The 16,051-nt window shown below is 43.0% G+C and overlaps 1 protein-coding gene across 10 annotated transcripts in view; it reads left to right on the top strand.

Moving 5' to 3' along the window:
- The window catches only part of ZNF462 (zinc finger protein 462), a 137,473-nt gene that overhangs the window by 86,937 nt on the left and 34,485 nt on the right, over window positions 1–16,051 (top strand). The gene's annotated exons all lie outside the window — the stretch shown is intronic.

Raw genomic sequence — 16,051 nt, 5'->3', positions numbered from 1 at the left:
GCAGCTTGATCAAAGACATAGTTCTGATTTAGAAAAAAACAAAAAACCAGTTTCCAAATGAGCAAATCACGATCCAAATGGATGCTAACAAGCTGTTGGAGAGCTGTGCTAATTCACACTCCAACCCTTATAATTGGCATGTAAAATATTCTGATTTGCCTGCCCTTCTCATTGAGTGTTTTAGGGTTCCATGTTGTTAGTACTTCACTACAGTCATACCTCGGGTTACAGATGCTTCAGGTTGCGCGTTTTTGGGTTGCGCACTGCACCAAACCCAGAAGTACCGGAACGGGTTACTTCCGGGTTTCAGCGCATGCTCAGAAGCGCTAAATTGTGCTTTGCGCATGCACAGGAGCGCCAAATCGCTATCCATGCTGCAGGTTGTGAACATGCCTCCCGCACGGATCACGTTCGCAACCCGAGCGTCCACTGTACTTTAGAACAAAAAGTGGAAGCGTATGTGCCCTAGCTAAGGGGCACATGGCGGATTTTCTTGTTGCCGAAACAAGCCTAAAGTATTGTCTGTTTTTGGCTGTTACCACGAGCGTAGTGACTGGTGTTTGAGGAGACGAACAGATTTCTTCACTTTCACATAAGCGCATTTGGAGTCAGTACAGATGTAATGAGGACCTTCCTTAACCATGGTTATGGAATGGACCATGGAATAGCTCCCTCCATCCTCTCCCCACTCTCATCCAAATTCCTGCATATCCTTTCTCATGTTAATTAGGGAGTGAAACCAACCCTTGAAACAGATTAGCAAGTCCTGGTTCAGTGGAAATGTGTTTGGTACTCATCCAGATAACAGTGACCTCCAAAGGGTGGAAGAGGGAGTATGAAACCCCGTGGTCTGGGTCCATGTCTTTAGCAGATATTAAGGAAGAGTCTGTGTTGCATCCATACTGGCCCTCAGGAATATTCTGTAGGAACGATGACACCTCTAAGGAGAGCATTATGGGAATTCTGCACACTATGAGTTGTTAGACTAATTCAATGCTGTTTGAGACTATTTGCCTGCAATGGGGTGCTATCTGTTCCAGTAACCCTAGGAAATCTGGAGTCATGTTACTTATTTCTGCAGAATTAACCAGATGGTGTATCTAAGGCAGAATGGGCTGCAGTTTGTATCTTGAGAAATCCTGTTGATCTTTGCTTGACCATAATAATATATGAATTCTGGTCTTCCTGTAAGAGATAGACCCCCTAATCATGCATTAGCTCATATTCTACCCTTCTAAATCATATAAAATTGTGTTTTAGAAGCCGCTGATAGTTTGCTTCCAGGCGGAGCCTTCTGGAAAATCCAATGGATGCATAAAACTCTCATTTGTTCTCTGTGAATGTTTAAGTATCCAAATTCAGTGTTAAAAGATCCCTCTGCTACAAAACTTAATAATGGTATAGTTTTTTATTTGAGAGTTAACAATGTGCACAATCTTGCTGTAACTTCACAGTGGTTGGAGGGTATCTATGGTTCTCCAGATATTGGACTACAACTCCCATCATCTCATAGGAGTCGGCATCCAACAACGTATGGAGAATCACAGCTTCCCACCCCTGTAGTACAGGGTAGTTCTATTTTTCCCTATATGGCATGTGGGAGGACAGCTGAGCAAGAGAGTGGCTTCCCTAAAGCCATTTAGCGAGTTGGCGGCGGCTGTGACATTTGACTAGGGACTTCCTGATTCTCCGCTCAGTTTCCTACACAAAGAAATGATGTCTAGCAATGAACTCATCAGGTGGTGAATGAACAACTTGAGAGCATAGTTAAGCCCTGAACTAAAACCAGGGAGGTAAACCAAGTAAGCTTTTTTCCTAACATTGGCAAAGATGATGATTTATCCTGTTCCTTATTGTAAATTTGCGTAGTTGGTTTTATGTTTGTGAACATTTGTGAGATAGAAAGAGTAATTCATGTGGACTTTGGGTAGTTTCAAACCCTTGCCATTTGCTAATGCTGAAAGTGGTTTCACCCATTGGGCAGCAATGCATTTTCCGTTGAGTGTACATTCAAAAAGGAGAAGCTGGTCACAGTTCATTGATGAGTGTACCAATATGGTACACGTTTTGTAAAATTCACACTTTTTTTTTTAAGTGTTCCTTTGAAATGTTTTAGAAATGTACACCTAGAACCAAAATGTGTGAAGCGTTGTTAGAGAAGTTGTGCATATGTTCTCAAAATCTTAAGAGTGAGAGAGGGTTGCTTCCTCTATTTTTAAATAAAGTTTTTCCCCTCTTGGTTACAGCTTTCTAATAATAAGCTGCCAACACATCTATTGCCAGGATGTCTCTGTTAGTCAGACCAGCTTCAGGAACAGAGACAATGCCCGTTCACCCTTAACTAATAGGCTTGTTAATCAAATTATTTTTGACAATTATGGAAGCTACCTACTAAGGAGACTGTCAGATTACAGGTGTTGGAATAATCAAATTGGCATTCTCAGCACTGCTTGATAAAGAAGGAAATCCCTTCCGCCATTTTCTAGGCTTTATGGTACTAGCCATAGACTGATTGATTTGGATTGTGGTGGTGACTTAGTTTGCTTTTGGATTTCTAGAAGGGTATTGCAGAGCTGAAAGTCCCTGGCTTTTTGAAAACTGAAAACTTGTACATTGCTGGTGGTGCATAAGGGCGAGATAAAGACATTGATTGAAAGTACACCAAAAGCAGAGGGTGTGCGTGAGATGAGTTTGCATGTACAGCCGAGAGGGGTATAAAATGTGGAGTTCAGACACGACAGGAGGATCGCCACTGTTCTTGTGTGTATAAGCAACCTCTCTTTGAGGACAAGCTCCTAATCGAGTTAAATTTGCCAATGGTACGTAATTTGATCAGTGGTGAGCATGAACATGCTTAACAATAAAACCTTGGGGATTCATTCAGTCTTTGTCTCATGCAATGGAACTGTGTAACTTCCCTTTCCTCTCTTTCCTCCATTCCACCCCGAAAATCTGCTCGGGGCTTTGCTTTCTGGAGCAGATTTTGAGGGAGTGAGGAAGGGCAAGATCCATCGCAACAAGTTGGAAGTCAGTTCCGTGAGCAGAACAGCAGGATTGGATACAGCCCTGGGTCTTTTTCTTGTGTGGCAAATTGAAGAGGCGGGAATTCAGGACCATTAAAGTTAATGAGCAGTGTTAATCAAGGAGGTTGTGTTATATGTGCAGCGTAGGTAATCCCAATCAATGTGCACATTAATTGGGAAGAGTAATATGTGTGCATGTGTTTTTATTTATTTACGAGGATGTCTAGGCTTCCTTTCTGTCATAGGCTACTTCTAAAGAACGTAAGGAACATATACAATTAGGCCAGGATGGATGAATTGGTTCAAATAGAGGTGATTTCAATCAGCGAGAGGGGAGGGGGGGAGAGAGGCTGTTTTAAGCCATTAATTTAAATCAACCCACCTGTTGACACTGCTTCATATATTTACTTTCAAATGGTGCAGACCTGAGCACTGAACAATGGAGCATCCAAAAGTGGCAAAGAGGGAAACCCCTGGGCCTGGCAAACCTCCCCTGCTCTCCCCACCACCATATTCTGGGAGATCAAGGGGGCTTTAGGATCCAAAGGTGTTCTTGATTTGCCCTGACATGCCTCTGGAATGTCTGCATTTTGTTCTCCCTGCCACAAGAGCATCGATTGCAGAGGGGAGACAGCAGAGGTTTCCTTGGGCGCAATGAGGAGGCCCCTATGGATGAGCTCTCCTGCTCTGCCCATGAATCTCCCTCTTCTACACAGAGGAAGGTCTGCAAAACCCTTTGTCTCCCTTCAGTAACCGTAAGGCAGGGGTCGGCAAGGTTTACCTCGCCTGGGCCGGTTCACTGCTGCGGAGATCACTCTGTGGACCGGATCGCGACTGCGCATGCGCAGACACGATTTCCAGCGCCGCGGAAGCAAGTCCCTGCTCTGCATTGCACCAGTTTAGCACAGCACACGGGGACTCGCTGAGCGGGCAGCACGGTTCGGGGGCCATTTAAACAACCCCCGTGGGCTGCTTGTGGCCCATGGGCAGCAGGTTGCCAACACCTGTCGTAATGTCTATATCTATCTGTCTGTCTATCTACCTACCTACCTACCTACCTAAATGTTTGCTAAGCCATTTTTCTCAGAATGACCTAAAGTGGCTTATATTAGAACCAATTAAGAACATCCAAGCTAAAACTATTGTTTACACCACATGGCACTTTCCCCCCATAGAGGAAACAGTGTGGGCTCTAAAAAGATAATAGGGGTGTTATTCAACTTAAGTTTTGGAAATGAATAAACAGACTGTTTAATAGGTCTGTGCTGAGTAAAACTTAGTTGAATGCCATCCTTGGGAACTGATACTGAAACAAATATTTAAAGCTAAAGTTTCTGTTCTGCAAACTTCCGCACTTCAAGTTCATACCTTAATGCATTTGGGAGCTTTTCAGGAAAAGTTGTCAAAGAGGTTATTAATGTTTCCTTTTTTGATTTATGACTACATAATTCCTAGGAGGCATAGTATGCCGAGATTATATCAGCTTGCTTTAAAATGTAGGGCCAATGCGATATCCTCATATGTTTTAATTTATTATTTTGTAATTTAGTAGTTGTTTTCAGCGTGAATGACTTGCTTTACAATTTGACAATGTGAAGAGCGTAGCTTTTCGGTTCATAATTTTATGCATTCGGATTATTATTTGCAAAGTTCCAAATTACATGAATAATTTTATACCAGTGCAAATTCACACAGGACCTTTGGAGTGCACACAGTGCACGGTTGTAATGGGAGATGAATTCTTGAATTTGTATTAACTTTGAGAATCCTTGTTTGTTTCAGCTTGCTTTTGCAGACCCCTTAGCAATTAAAACTACATAGTTATTGCTATGAAAACCGCAGAGGGCAGGATTCAACTAATGAGTCCCGTTAGCATAAGCCCTGTGCAATTCCTTCCACTTGCACAGTGTGGTTTCACTTCCCCACTCCCCCTCCCCCTCCCACCCCCCACCCCCAAATTATCTAATTATCTCAGGAGGGTGGGGAGGTCAGAAGAATCTCCAAAACAGTGGACTGGGGAGAGGAGGAAATATGGGAATCGTTCCACTGGCAAGCCAAAATGATGGGACGTTGACTTTGCACAATGTTGAATTCCTCCCATAGCAATTAAACTGCAGCACAACGTGTCAGTTTTGCAGAGATACCAAGAAGTGCACTAACAGAGTGACAAACACAAAGCAGATTGTGCAGTGCACCATCCCCAAGCCCTTTTGCTCATGCCAGCCACAGTAGGAGATGTGGTTAGTGGCTGTTCCTTGAACTTTTTGCTGCAAATGTTTTTGGCTGCTGTTGCTGATGGGCAGGGGCAGAGGAAGGGGAGTGCGGTGGGGGTGGTCCGCCCCGGGTGTCACCACTGAGGGGGGACGGACAAAATGCCGGGCAGCACTCACCGCGGGGCCTGAAGCACTCCCGAGCCACACGTCCCTCCTGGGAGCGACACGGTGCCTTGGACGCCCACAGACTTCGTGCTGCCCCAAATGATCCGCCTGCCGCTTCCCCCTCAGCTGTAGGGTGACTGAGCAGGAGGAGGCAGGCAGACTCCTCAGAGGCCCCAAGGAGCGTCCTGCCCCAGTTTCCTGGGCACAGGGCACGCACGCCGCCCCAGGCACCCAATCAGCTTGCTCCGCCGCTGCTGATGGGTCCAAGAATTGGACTCCTTAGGAGATGCAAAGCAACCAGTGGCCTGTTGTCACCACATTTGGGGGATTTGAATTGCTTACCAATGGGACACGGGCGGCGCTATGGGTTAAACCACAGAGCCTAGGACTTGCCGATCAGAAGGTTGGCGGTTCGAATCCCCGCGACGGGGTGAGCTCTTGTTGCTCGGTCCCTGCTCCTGCCAACCTAGCAGCTTGAAAGCACGCCAAAGTGCAAGTAGATAAATAGGTACCACTCTGGCGGGAAGGTAAACAGCGTTTCTGTGCACTGCTCTGGTTTGCCAGAAGCGGCTTAGTCATGCTGGCCACATGACCCAGAAGCTGTACGCCAGCTCCCTCGGCCAATAAAGCGAGATGAGCGCCGCAACCCCAGAGTGAGTCACGACTGGACCTAATGGTCAGGGGTCCCTTTACCTTTACCTATTGCTTACCAACAGCAAGAGCTTACTGGGCACCTCCATCATCACCACCACAACCAGAAGTTACCGTATTCTCTCCACCTGCCGCTGTAGTGAACACCTCCTGTTCTTATAGCTGATGCTGTCATGGAGTTAGGTTTGCACTGTTAATGTACTTACGTACTTCAAATGTACAGTCGATTGAAGCAGTAATAGAAATGAGAATATTCAGGAAGAGGAATGTTCTGCCAGAAATCAGGGTTGTTAGAGATTGTTTTAATTACAGTGGATCCATATAAGTATCGTTAATCTTCAAGGGCTGTTGAAAACACTCGCCAGAAATACTTTCCAAAGGCTGGGTGTATTGTTTCCCTTCTAAAGCATGAACTGCAGGCTGCATTTACAAATCTTGCAAGTGATTGCTCTGCAGTAGCGGTCTTCCGCCCCACTGTCAGGGCTGGGACATCATCAGCTGTCTGAGGTGAGACAGGAGGCATGGGACAAAAGTTAATAGGACTAAGTCAGACCAAGTAAGAACTCATTTCTTAAGGTTGAACTAATACAAACCAATGGGCAAAGGTCAAAAGGCAAGCCAGTAGGTAAAACCAAAAAAACAATCAAGGACGCAGGGGGCTTGAGGAAGATCAGTAGTCAGTCTAAGTCAGTGGTGTCCAAACCTTTTCCAAAGAGGGGCAGATTTGATGAAGTGAAGGACCGTGGGGGCCAACCAAAGTTGTTGAGGGTTGTTTTTTTTTTTAGGGTTGGAATTGTTGAGGATTTTGCCCCAGGAAATAAACTGCCACAGGAGCTGGATTAAAACCAACCGGTGGGCGGGATTAGGCCCCGAAACGGACTTTGGACATGCCTGGTCTGGGTGGATAGAGCCACTCTTGCCCCCTGAGCTAACTATATCAGCAACTGCAGACACATCCTAGCAGATCCTCCCATGGAATTTTAAAAGGTGGAGGGTCCAGAAAGATACAGAAGTCTAGGGCCAAACAGACTTGATTTAAATCATTTTTTTTTTTTTACAGAAAGACTCATTCTTGCTGGTATAATCTTAATATTTACAACCAGATGAAGGTGTTTCATTTTTGGAATAATAAATTTTCAAAGTGGTTTTTACAGTTATATCAAAAATTTACTGATTTGGTTATACTATTAGAAATACACAGACCGATAATTAAGAAATTATTGTGAGGTTTAATAAGTTAACTGCTTATATTTGGACAACTTTTTCTGCTGTGCTTTATTGGAACGAGAAAAACAATCATTTCCTTAATAACAATTTAAACAATTTATTTAACTGAAACAATAACATTATAGCATATGTATACATGTTTGTTAACTGATGTGGTTAAACAATTTTTTTTTAAAAAAAACGCACCTTAGACTGAGTTTTAGCACACACGAAAAACTTAAAACAAATCCTTATTTCCTGATGAATAGCCTTTCTCTATCCCCACTGACACCTGCCTGTTCCATCTTTCTTTGTGCATGTGGTGGTTCTGCAGGTAAAGTCAGAAACTTTTTCTCAGCCATTGTGCTCAACATTTTTTCTTTTTTTGGGGGGGGGGGGGAGAAAACATTCTTTTAATTGCACCTACATTTTATTTTATTTCTAAATTTTATCAGTTTTTCAGTTTTACAACGATTAAACAATTTCAATAAAGTCAACCCATCAAATCTACTTCCCTCCCACCCCTTCTGTGATTTCTTATGTTTTATCTTTAGTATTGCATATTCTGATTATTCCCTTATTTGTTTATTTTTTTCCATTTAAAGATCCTTTTCATATATATCTTCATCACTCATTCTGCGTTAATCCTGCTAATGTATTAAGTTTACAATACAATGGTACCTTGGTGTAAGAACAGCTTAGTTTCTGAACAGCTTGGATTAAGAACACTGCAAACCCGGAAGTAGGTGTTTTGGTTTGTGAACTTTGCCTTGGAATAAAAACATGTTTTGCTTCCTGTTAAGTGTGTTTCATTTGTAAATTGAGACTCCTGCTGCTAAGGGAAAGCACGCCTTGGTAAAAGAACGGACTTCCGGAATGGATTAAGTTCATAAACCAAGGTACCACTCTAATTTCTCAGGTTTTCCACAAATTTCCCCCATTCTTCCCTGAATTTCTTTTCTTCTTGGTCTCTTAGTCTTCCAGTCAGTGTCTCCATCTCTGCATAGCCTATCAATTTAGTCTGCCATTACTCCTTGGTTGAAACTGTACTGTATCTTTTTCCCATTTAGGAGCACAAATCATCATGGCAGCCGTTGTGGCAGACATAAACATTTTTTCCCTGAGCTTTGGGTACCTCATCGCCTATTACCCCTAAAATGAAAACTTCCAGGGTTTCCCCCCAAAAAGGCTATCTTTAAATCATTTCCCAGAAAGCTTTCGCTACCTTGCATGACCACCACATCTGGCAAAAGGTGCCTTCATTCTCTTTACATTTCCAACACGTATCTGATTCTGATTTATACATTTATACTAATTTACTTGGAGTCTATACAGTGGTACCTTGGGTTACATACGCTTCAGGTTACAGACTCCACTAACCCAGAAATAGTGCTTCAGGTTAAGAACTTTGCTTCAGGATGAGAACAGAAATCGTGCTCCGGCAGCAGCAGGAGGCCCCCATTAGCTAAAGTGGTGCTTCAGGTTAAGAACAGTTTCAGGTTAAGTACGGACCTCCGGAACGAATTAAGTACTTAACCCGAGGTACCACTGTACATCACTTTCCATCCACAGTGTAGTGGAATGCGTAATCACTTTATGACAATCAGGTTATTTTAAAATAAATAAAACAACAACCCTTTTTTTGTGACAGCAGGAAATGACCTCTCTGTTCCTATCTCGAAGTCTCTGTGCTCACTATCAAGTTTCCGCAGAAGGTTTCTTGTTCCTTGCCATCCAATCTGCTATGTTAATGTCTTTTTTTAGAAGAGTGAGACATAGATACTCCTTTTTTCTTTTCTTTTTTAAGGATAGAAAGCATTACAATACCCTTCCCAGCTATTCCTGAATCAGGCACTTGTGCCCTGTACCTGCCAAGAAAAATATTTGTCCACTCGGAGTGCAGTTGTGGTGCCAGTAATGTGCAAAACAGAAGCTTTCTATTTGATCTTTTCCCTCCCCTTCCCAGAGCGTTTGCTGCAAGTTTTCTTCACAGTAAAGTGTTATTTTTCTTTCCGGAGTGCCCGAGAAAAGGAAGGGAAAAGCCAGCCGATGGCAACAAAAATAGACTCTATCCCAAGCCCTCGCAACACACTTCGATAATTTACTGCAACACCCGAGACTATCTATTATTTCTCTCCTTAGACACTTGAGGTTTTCCTTTATCAAGAACCACTGCATCAGGAGGAGGCTGAGATGAAAAGTGCTGTGACTCAGCAGAACTTGGCTGAGGTGAAAGCTTTTTTCGTGGAGCTCCGTTTTCTCCACACAACTGCCTAAGAACTGTGCACACCTTGGCCATTAAAATCCCCTCTAGACTTGGAAGGTCATTGTTAGAGGTTTTTAAGGTCTCCACTATGGGAAACTGCTTGGAGCTCTACTGGGGCAGGAAAATATTGGGGTGCATCTCCCTGTCTTCTGTTCTTCACCTCAAAACATGGCTCTGGCTGTGAGTAGATGCAGCTGCAATTCCAGGGAATACTGAGAAACAGAAGGCAGCAGCCCAGAACAACTAACCTTGACTAGAGACAGTGGATTTAACAAGCACAATTCAAAGTGTTGGTGCTGACCTTTAAAGCCCTAAACAGCCTCAGCCCAGTGTACCTGAAGAAGCGTCTCCACCCCCATTGTTCAGCCCAGACACTGAGGTCCAGGGCCTTCTGGCAGTTCCCTCCCTGCGAGAAGTGAAGCTACAGGGGACCAGGCAGAGGGCCTTCTCGGTGGTGGCACCCACCCTGTGGGACGCCCTCCCATCAGATGTCAAGGAAATAAAAAACTATCTGACTTTTAGAAGACATCTAAAGGCAGCCCTGTTTAGGGAAGTTTTTTAATGTTTGATGTTGTTGTTGTTGTTATTATTATTATTATTGAGACGCGGGTGGCGCTGTGGGTAAAACCTCAGCGCCTAGGACTTGCCGATCGTATGGTCGCCGGTTCGAATCCCTGCGACGGGGTGAGCTCCTGTCGTTCGGTCCCAGCTCCTGCCCACCTAGCAGTTCGAAAGCACCCTTAAGTGCAAGTAGATAAATAGGTACCGCTTTATAGCGGGAAGGTAAACGGTGTTTCCGTGTGCTGCGCTGGTGCTGGCTTGCCAGAGCAGCTTCGTCACGTTGGCCACGTGACCCGGAAGTGTCTCCGGACAGCGCTGGCCCCCGGCCTCTTAAGTGAGATGGGCACACAACCCCAGAGTCGGAGACGACTGGCCCGTACGGGCAGGGGTACCTTTACCTTTATTATTATTATTATAATTATTATTATTATTATTCTGTTGGGAGCCACCCAGAGTGGCTGGGGAAACCCAGCCAGATGAGCAGGGTAGAAATAATAAATTTGCTGCCTCCTCCTCCTCTGGCTGACTGAAGTGAGCACACCTTGTTCCTCTCAGCTAGCACAAGGAGCAGCAATCCCCACCCCAACCCCACACAATATTTTCATTAGGAATAAAAAGCTGGGAGCGAGCAAGTCAGTAGGTTTCCTATATAAGGAGGTGCTCATATCTCCATCATGTAGCTTCACAGTACCCCAAAACTGAACCTATTATTTGGAATTGGTAAATATTGCATGTAAAATTCCTCATTGTTTCTGCTTGAATGAATACTAGACAGTGGTACCTTGGTTTACGAACTTAATCTGTTCCGGAAGTCCGTTCTTAAACCAAAGCATTCTTAAACCAAGGTGTGCTTTCCCATAGCAGCGGGGGACTCAGTTTACAAATGGAACACGCTCAACAGGAAGCGAAACATGTTCTGCTTCCAAGGCAAAGTTCACAAACCAAAACATCTACTTCCGGGTTTGCAGCGTTCTTAATCCAAGTTGTTCATAAACTAAGCTGTTCTTAAACCAAGGTACCACTGCCAGGCGGCAGCAGACTCCTAGAAACCTGTCTTAGTTCAAAGTTCACAGTAGCTACTAGGTAAAAGCATAAATGCTGCACATGCAAACACAAGGAAACTTCCTTGTATATAAACTTCCTTCGCGCATACTTTTTTTAGTGGGATAGCAAACAGAAATTCTTAGGCATAATGTTATCTGCAATGCTGAAATGCTTTTATGCTAAAAGGAAAACAATTAGCAACACCCCATGGAGTTTAAGAATTGGATATTGGTTAATATATAAATTATTTGGAGAGAAAATCCATGTAAACACTATCAGATAAAGAAGCAATAGGACACTTGCATAACCTGCTATTGATGTCACAGCAACCTCTTAATTGGGGATGTGTTCTTAGTTATCTCATAGGTTTCGTATCCCTTTTCCTCTGTCTCATTGTGAAGATAAGGAGGCTTTTGCTGTGGTGGTGCCAAAGATCAAGAGACACAGGATATAACTTTTCTGTTGAGGTCCAGTTTTCTGAGTGGTTGCTGAAAACTTGCTCCTTTTTTGGTTTGGGGTGGGCAGAAGGTAGATAAGATCTACTGGTTAAAGACTAGTTGATGCCTTCTTTCTTCTTTGGCTATGACTCATAGCAGAGTAAGGTTGGCTTCCATAAACACGGTTTTAACAGTGAGTCTGTCAGTGACCGTGGAGCCCAATTCTGAATCCGTAAATGACTAGGTGATGTACAGAAGTCAGCAATACATTTCTGACTCCCTGTTCAAGATCAACAAGAGCAAAAGCTCCCCTCTGCCAAATAGAATTAGATTATTAGAATCTCTGGTTTGCAGCGACTCAAATGTTGATTTGTGCTTGTATAAGAGGGCCATCCCAGTGCATGAAACATAAGGTACAATGGGCAACTGCCTCCACTACTCGAGCCACCATTTTGCATTCAGCTTCATTTGATTGACTTCAAAATAATAATAATAATAATAATAATAATAATAATAATAATAATAATAAACAGATTAGATCTCACAAAGTAAACCCACAAAGCCAGCCCCTATCTAAATGATGCTCTGAAGCTCACAGGGCCATGTTGATTGTGTTAGTCTTTTGAACTCTAGCAGTGAGATCGGGAGAGGAAGCTGCAGCACCAGCAAAAAATAACAAGTAAAAGCTTCCTCTTACTTGAACAGAGCTTTAGAAATTACCAAAGTATACAGTCGTACCTTGGATCCCGAACGCCCTGGAACTCGGACGTTTTGGCTCCCGAACGCCGCAAACCCGGAAGTGACTGTTCCGGTTTGCGAACATTCTTTTGTAACCTGAACGTCTGACGGGGCTTCCGTGGCTTGTGATTGGCTGCAGGAGCTTCCTGCAGCCAATCAGAAGCTGCGGTTTGGTTTTCAAACGTTTTGGAAGTTGAACGGACTTCTGGAACAGGTTCCATTCAACTTCCAAGGTACGACTGTAATGTAGAACAGAACTATGAGAGAAGAGTTTCTAGGAAGTGACAAACCACCTTAGCAGCATGAGATTGAGGGGCTGTCATTCCCCCCATCTTTTGACGATGCAAATGAGACTAAACTGGCTGTGGGAAATTGGGAAATTGAATGGTGGTAAACATCTCTATTACCTCGGCTGCAGTACAAACAAATGAATGTGTGAAATAAGTTAGGGGGGAAGTTCCAGGTTATCTCTGACTCTTCCTGGCAGAAAAGAGATGCTGTTTCCTCTTAACCTTCATTTCTGCTTATCCCTCACTTCCTGTGGTGTCTCAGCTGATCACGCAGCATCCCCAGTGATACGCTGACAAAACTCCTATATTTTCATAGGCAAAAAGAGCAGTGGGTGCACACATGTTAGAACATATTTGAGGTGGGAGTAAATGAAGAAGCAAGAGGGCGAGCTGTCAGATCGAGAGGATTATGCCCTTCCATTCTGCTTCGCTTATTGATGTTGTGTTTTCTCAGCATGGACCCAAGAAAGATAAGAAAATATTGGCTGTGGCACAGCTGAAGTTGAGCGCTTTAATTTCCCATTAATTTCAGAGCGAGAAGTTTAAGCACACACCAAAAGCAGTGGAATGTTTAAAGTAGTTCGGCTGGCCAGTGCTTCCAGTACCATAATGCAGGTTTTTCCACACACGCTAGTGTAAGGTCTTCTTCCTATATTTGGGGTTGTTCTGAATATTTGGGAGCATGTGCGCAGTTGTGCACAGATTTCGAGGGTAGAAAAAGTAAATGGTCAGGTGCTTTCCTGATCAACTCCCCAATTTCAATTCTTTCCCTCTCTTTCTGTAGGTTTATATTGATAACGTCAGTTATATTTATAATATATGATCCACTGCGCTGTAAGCTTTTATAGGGATAGCTGCCCAGAGTGGCTAGAGAAACTCAGCCAGATGGGCGGGGTATAAATAATAAATTTGTGTATATATATATATATATATATATATATATATGCAGGTTTTGGTGTCCTCGGGTGTCTTCCCGTGTAAAAGTTGGGGTGTCTAGGCGACGTTTCGACGAGGTCTCACTCGTCATCTTCAGGCTGGTGCTTTCGGCTTCTTGTTAATGGAACAGAGCGGGATCTCAGTGTTTGAGTTCCTATAAATACTGTAGAGGGGTGTGGTGTATTGCCTCAAAAGTTCTGGGCAGAGGGGAAGTTCCCAGGCTAGTGTTCTTTTCTTCTTTTGTTCCTTAATTACTTGAGGGATATCTTGAGCACCAGCCTGAAGATGACGAGTGAGACCTCGTCGAAACGTCGCCTAGACACCCCAACTTTTACACGGGAAGACACCCGAGGACACCAAAACCTGCATTCCTATACCCGTGAAAATCTACGAAAACATATATATATATATATATATATGGATGGGATGCCGGTGGCGCTGTGGGTTAAACCACTGTGCCACTTGGGCTTGCCGATCGAAAGGTCAGCAGTTCAAAACCCCCCGATGGGGTGAACTCCCATTGCTCGGTCCCAGCTCCTGGCAACCTAGCAGTTTGAAAGCACGTCAAAATGCAAGTAGATAAATAGGTACCACTCTGGTGGGAAGCTAATCGGCGTTTCTATGCGCTGCTCTGGTTCCGCCAGAAGCAACTTAGTCATGCTGGCCACATGACCCAGAAAAACGGTCTGCAGAAGCGGACAAACGCCGGCTCCCTCGGCCTTTAAAGTGAGATGAACGCTGCAACCCCAGAGTTGTTCGTGACTGGACTTATTTGTCAGGGGTCCCTTTACATAGATAGATAGATATAGATATAGATATAGATATAGATATAGATTAGATATAGATATAGATATAGATGATATAGATATAGATATAGATATAGATATAGATATAGATATAGATATAGATATATGATATAATATAATAATCAGTGGTAAATTTTCTTTTTAAAGACTTCAGAGCAGTATGGGGTCAGGTGCCTTTTGAATTCGTTTTAACTTTTTTTTAGATCAAGTTCATTTCCCTTCTAAGTGAGTTTGACACTTGTATAAGAAGTTGTACAGCGTTTGTCCTCTGTAATCCATTCAGACCTGCACACGTTTATAATTCAAAGGGGGAGAAAGATTAAAAAGTTTCAAAGGAGCATGGATAACACCTGTCACCCTTTTTCAACAGCTAACATTCCCACAGCCCACATCTTCTTCTTGCACTCTGTGGTCCCTTCTGTATAGTATATCCTTTCAATATTTTTTATTTAAGTGGCCAGAGCTGATCAAAGGATTCCAAATCCTGCCTTGGTAGGCTGTTGTATAATTTCTTGGTGGCCACAAAAAGAGAGCGGAATATATATACTCCCGAATGATAGCTGCATTTCCTTCAGTGCTCTGAGCTTTTATGACAAACCTTCATTTACACTGTCTTTTGATGTCTGCCCCAGGCTCCTTTTATAAGTGTTTAAAACTTGGAGGCTGTGTCCTTCCAGATGGATAGATTGGGTTTGTCGTTCAGCTTCATATTGCCCACAGCAGGTTTGCCTTGCCTATTCCATTCATTCCCATGTTCTTCTCGTGCATGCACCCCCATAAACACACACACACACACACACACACACAAACCACAATATGTGACACCAGGTAGGCTACCCCTTGAGATACAGGCTTTGGTTGTCCAACCTGCCTGGGAGTGTGACTTTTTTTTTAAAAAAAAAAAGAAAGCTTAAGAGAATTACACTATTTTATTTAGTTATTTTTCAAATTTTATTTATACTTTTCAAATTTAAACATTTCATTAATTTTACAATCATTTCTGCATTTCAAATCTTGACTTCCTTCCCCCTCTTTCTTACATTTCCTTACATTTATTTTTAATATCCCCTGCATTAACATAATTTGCTCATTTATTCATCTGCTTTAAATATATACTCTTACAAAACTGCAGGTGATTACAACAGTCCTGCCAATGATCATATCTGTTTTATAATTTATCTGTAAATATTCAATAAACCATTTCTATTCTTTTATTTAAAGAAGATTGTTACCTTGATTTTTTTTTTATACTTCCAGTAAGTTTACAATTTCTGCATGTTCCCATAAATTTTTTCATCCATTCTTCCTTTGCTGGGACTTCTGCTTCTTTCCATTTTGGGGCGAGTAGCATTCTAGCTGCTGTAGTAGCATAAATAAATAAGTTCCTATACATTTTAGATAATTCTGTCCCTATAATTCTCAAAAGAAAAGCTTCTGGGTTGTTGGTGTTTTTTACAAAGGTTATTTTAATCACCCTTTTCATTTCATTATACAGTGGTACCTCGGTTTAAGAACAGTCCGGTTTAAGAACTATTTGGTTTACAAACTCCACAAAACCGGAAATAGTGTATTGGTTTGAGAACTTTACCTTGGTCTAAGAACAGAAGCTGAACGGGTGGAAGGGCGCCGGTGGTGGGAGGCCTCATTAGGGAAAGCGCGCCTCGGTTTAAGAATGGTTTTGGTTTAAGAATGGACTTCTGGAACGGATTAAGTTC

Source organism: Podarcis liolepis (assembly GCF_965112155.1).
Source record: "Podarcis liolepis genome assembly, chromosome: 17".
In the NCBI taxonomy this organism is placed as follows: Eukaryota; Metazoa; Chordata; class Lepidosauria; order Squamata; family Lacertidae; genus Podarcis; species Podarcis liolepis.
Note: the sequence above shows the minus strand (reverse complement) of the source record. Positions and strands in the feature narration are given on the sequence as shown.